The sequence below is a fragment of the Scylla paramamosain genome, chromosome 8 (genome assembly GCF_035594125.1).
Source record: "Scylla paramamosain isolate STU-SP2022 chromosome 8, ASM3559412v1, whole genome shotgun sequence".
NCBI classification, from domain to species: domain Eukaryota; kingdom Metazoa; phylum Arthropoda; class Malacostraca; order Decapoda; family Portunidae; genus Scylla; species Scylla paramamosain.
Window position 1 is genome coordinate 7,573,144 of NC_087158.1, and position 5,655 is coordinate 7,578,798.

Genomic DNA, 5,655 nt, shown 5'->3' on the forward strand with positions numbered 1-5,655 from the left:
AACAAAAGAATATTATCAAAAAAGTTAATTTTAGCTTTTTTTTCGGACTGTTATGTACCAAACCCTAAAGTGCATGCAAAGCCTCCTATATGAGGAAATTAAACGACCTTACCAGAAATCTGTCTTTTGAGTGTTTTTCAGCATGTTAGGCACCAAAACGATAAATAATAAGGAACTCACTCTATATGGGAATCCAAAACAAAATTACTGAAAATGTATCTTCTCAGTGTTTTACGTAGAAAAACGCAAAAACTCGTGTATATAAAGAAGTTTCTTCGATTCCAAAATGCTGAAACTCATGAATAACAATCTTAATTGAGAAACAGAACAACCTTAGGAAATGCCTGTATTTTGAGTGTTTTTCGTATTCTTAGTTAGCAATACCCAAAATAGCATAAGAAACTAGCTTTATGAGGGAAAAAAATGACATTATCAGAAGTGTCTTTTAATTGTTTTTTAGCGTGTTAGGCAATGAAGTACTAAAAAGCAGGGCAATCACATTACATGGGAATAAAACCAACTTTTACCAAAAACTTGCCAATATGTGTTTTTGAGCTCCATACATACCAAACCGCTAAAACGCATGGAAAACAAACTTTATGGAGTAACATAATAACATTACCAAAAACCTGTATTTTGAGTGTTTTTGATAATGTTATCTATAAAAACGCTTAAATACATGCAAAGAACCTTATGTTTGGGAAACGTAAGGACATTACGAGAAACGTGTATTATGAGTGTTTTTAAGTTCCTTAACTACCAGAAAGCTAAAACCCACAAATAACACTCGTTATTTAGAAAAAAAAAATAAATAAAAAAATAAATAAGTATAAGGATTTTCTTTTTTTTTTTTTTTTTTGTTATTCACCTTCATAGGTACCGAGATGCCAAAATTCTGGGAAAAATTAGGGCATTATATGATAAGAAATTTATATCAAAAAGTTGATATTAGCTTTTTTTCGGACAGTTATGTACCAAACACTAAAGTGCATGCAAAGCCTCCCATATGAGGAAATTAAACGACCTTACCAGAAATCTGTGTTTTAAGTGTTTTTCAGCATGTTAGGCACCAAAACGATAAATAATGAAGAACTCACTCTATATGGCAAACCAAAACAAAATTACTGAAAACGTGTCTTCTCAGTGTTTTACGAAGAAAAACGCTAAAACGGATGTAAACCAACCAATATCAAGAAGTAGAAAAACATTACAAAAAAGGTATATTTTGAGTGTTTTTGAACTTGTTACCTACAAAAAAAAAACGCGAAAATTGATACAAAGCACTCTATATTGGGAAACAAAGGGACATTGCAAGAAAAGTGTATAATGAATGTTTTATAGTTCAAAAGAACCACAAGCCAAAAAACGCAAAAACTCCTGTATATGGAGAAGTTTCCTAGATACCAAAATGCTTAAACTCATGAATAACACTCTTAATTAATAAACAGAACAACTTTACTAAATGCGTGTATTTTGAGTGCTTTTCACATTCTTAGTTACCAAAATCCCAAATTGCATGTGAAACTAGCTTTATGTGGGAAAAAAAATGACATTACCAGAAAAGTGTCTTTTGAGTGTTTTTGAGCGTGATAGGCAATAAAGCACTAAAAAGCAGGGGAATCACTTTACATGGAAATAAAATCAATTTTTACCAAGAACTTGCCTTTAAGTGTTTTGAGCTCCTTATATACCAAAACGCTAAAACGCATGCAAAACACACTTTATGGAGATAGAGAATAACATTACCAAAAACATATATTTTGAGTGTTTTTGATCATGTTACCAATAAAAACGCTTAAATACATGCAAAGAACCCTATTTTTGGGAAACTAAAAGACATTACGAGAAACGTGTATTATCAGTGTTATTAAGATCTTTACCAAAAAGCTAAAAGCCAGAAATAACACTCTTTATTGAGAAAAAAAATAAAAAAAAATAAAATAAAATAAAAAATACGATATTTTTTTTCTTTTTTTTTTTCATCATCACAGGTACCGAGATGCCAAAATTTGGGCAAAATTCAGGAAATTATGAGTCAATTATCAAAAAAAGTTAATTTTAGCTTTTTTTTTCGTACTGTTATGTACCAAACCCTAAAGAGCATGCAAAGCTACCTATATGGGGAAATTAAACGTCTTTGCCAGAAAACTGTCTTATGAGTGTTTTTCAGCTTGTTAGGCACCCTAACGGTAAATAACATGCAAGTCATTCTATATGGGAATCTAAAACAAAATTACTGAAAAAGTGTCTTTTCGGTGTTTTACGTAGAAAAACGCTAAAACGGATGCAAACCAACCAATAAGAAGAAATAAAATAACATTACCAAAAAGGTACATTTTGAGGGTTTTTGAGCTTGTTACCTACAAAAAACGCGAAAATGGATGAAAAGCACTCCATATTGGGAAATAAAAAGACATTACGATAAACGTGTATGAGTGTCTTATTATTTTTGAGCAAAAGAACTTGTGGTTCACAAGAACCGCAAGGCAAAAAATGCAAAAACTCGTGTATATAAAGAAGTTTCTTAGATACCAAAATGATGAAACTCACGAATAACAGTATTAATTGAGAAACAGAACAACCTTACCAAATGCGTATATTTTGAGTGTTTTTCACATTCGTAGCAAAACCCCAAATAGCACGCGAAACTATGTTGGAAAAAAAATGACATTACTAGAAGTGTCTTTTGAGTGTTTTTGAGCGTGTTAGGCAATAAATCACAAAAAAAAAAAAAAAAAAAACAGGGCAATCACATTACATGGGAATAAAATTAACTTTTACCAAGAACTTGCCTTGAAGTGTTTTTGACCTTACAAACCAAAACGCTAAAAGGCATGCAAAAAAACTCCTTTATGGAGAAGCAGAATAACATTACTAAAAACATGTGTTTTAAGTGTTTTTAAGTGTTTTTAAGTGTTCCTTAAGTACCAAAACGTTAAAACCCAAAAATAACACTCTTTATAGAGAAAAAAAATAAATAAATAAAAAAATAGTTTTTTTTTTTATATTGTTTTTCATAGGTACCAAGATGCCAAAATTCTGCCAAAATTCAGGGAATTTATGTGGAAAAAAGAACATTATCAAAAAAGTTAATTATAGCTCTTTTTTTGGATTTTTATGTACCAAACTCTAAAGTGCATGCCATCTATATAAGGAAGTTAAACAACTTTACCAGAAACCTGTCTTTTTAGTGTTTTTCAGCATGTTAGACACCAAAACGATAAATAATATGGAAGTCAATCAATATGTGAATCCAAAACAAAATTACAGAAAACGTGTCTTTTCTGTGTTTTACGTAGAAAAACGCAAAAACGGATGCAAACCAACAAATATGAAGAAATAGAATAACATTACCAAAAAGTGTTTTTGAGTTTTTACCTACAAAAAACGCGCAAATGGATGGAAAACACTCTATATTGGGAAGCAAAAGGACATTACGAGAAACGTGTATAATGAGTGTTTTATAGTTTCACAAGAACCACAAGGCAAAAAACGCAAAAACTCGTGTATATAAAGAAGTTTCTTACATACCAAAACGCTAAAACTCATGAATAACACTTTTAATTGAAAAACAGAACTACCTTACCAAATGTGTGTATTTTGAGTGTTTTTCACATTCTTACCAAAATCCCAAATTACATTCGAAACTAGCTGTATGTGGGAAAAAAATTACATTACTAGAAAAGTGTCTTGAGTGTTTTTGAGCGTTATATGCAACAAAACACTAAAAAAGCAGAACAATCACATTACACTGGAATAAAACCAAATTTTACGAAGAACTTGCCTCTAAGTGTTTTTTAACTCCTTACATACCAAAACGCTAAACGCATGGAAAACAACCTTTATGGAGAAACAGAATAACATTACCAAAAACATGTATTTTGAGTGTTTTTGATCGTGTTACCTATAAAATCGCTTAAATACATGCAAAGAAACCTATGTTTGTGAAACGAAAGGACATTACGAAAATCGTGTATTATGAGTATTTTTAAGTACTAAAAATCTAAAACCCACAAATAACACTCTTTATAGAGAAAAAAAAAATAAAAAAATAGATTTTTTTTTTGTTATTCATCTTTATAGGTACCGAGATGCCAAAATTCTGAGAAAATTCAGGGAAATTATGTGAAAAAAAACATAAATTTTAATAATAGCTAATAATTTTAGCTTTTTCCGGAGTTATGTACGAAACCCGGAAGTGCATGCAAAGCCACCTATATGGGGAAATTACACGACTTTACAAGAAACGTGTCTTTGGGTGTTTTCAGCAATTTCAACAATATTATTGAAAACGTGTCTTTTCAGTTTTAGCGTAGAACGCTAAAACGGATGCAAACCAACCAATATGAAGAAACAGAATAACATTACAAAAAAGTTGAGTGTTTTTGAGCTTGTTACCTGCAAAAAACGCAAAAATGAATGCAAAGCAGTCTATATTGGGAAACAAAAGGATATTACAAGAAAATTGTATAATGAATGTTTTAATAGTTTTCAAGAACCATAAGGCAAAAAACGCAAAAACTCGTGTATATGGAGATTTTTCTTAGATACCAAAATGCTGAAATTCATGAATAACACTCTTAATTGAGAAACAGAACAATCTTAGGAAATGAGTGTATTTTGAGTATTTTTCACATTCTTAGTAACCAAAACCCGAAATTATATGCGAAACTAGCTTTATGTTGGAAATAAATGACATTACCAGAAAAAAAAGTGTCTTTTGAGTGTTTTTGAGCGTGTTAGGCAATAAAGCACAAAAAAGCAGGGCAATGACATTACATAGGAAAAAAACCAACATTTACCAAGAACTTGCTTTAAGTGTTTTTCAGCTCCTTACATACTAAAACGCTAAAATGCATGCAAAACACCCTTTATTGAGAAACAAAATAACATTACGAAAAATTACGTGTTTTTGATACCTTACGTATAAAAACGCTTAAATACATACAAAGAACCCTATGTTTGGGAAACGAAAGGACATTACGAGAAACGTGTATTATGAGTGTTTTTAAGTTCCATGTGTACGAAAAGAGTTAAAACCCACAAATAACACTCTTTATAGAGAAATAAATAAATTAATTAAAACGGAATTTTTTTTTTTGTTATTTATCTTCATAGGTACCGAGATGCCAAAATTCTGGCAAATTTCAGGGAAATTATGTGAAAAAATAATATGAAAAAAGTTAATTTTAGCTTTTTTTTTTTTCGGACTGTTATGTACCAAACCCTAAAGTGTATGCAAAGCCACCTACATGAGGAAATTAAACGACTTTACCAGATACCTGTCTTTTGAGTGTTTTTCAGCAAGTTAAGCACCAAAACGATAAATAATTTGGAATCTTTATGGGAATCCAAAACAAAATTACTGAAAACGTGTTTTTTTAGTGTTTTAATTAGAAAAAACATTAAAACGGATGCAAACCAACTAATATGAAGAAATAGAATAATATTACTAAAAAGTTATATTTTGAGTGTTTTTGAGCTTGTTACCTACAGAAAACGCGAAAATAATTGCAAAGCACTCTATATTGGGAAAGAAAAGGACATTACGAGAAACGTGTATAATGAGTGTTTTATAGTTTCACAAGAACCACAAGGCAAAACACGCAAAAACTCGTGTATATGGAGATGTTTCTTAGATACCAAAATGCTGAA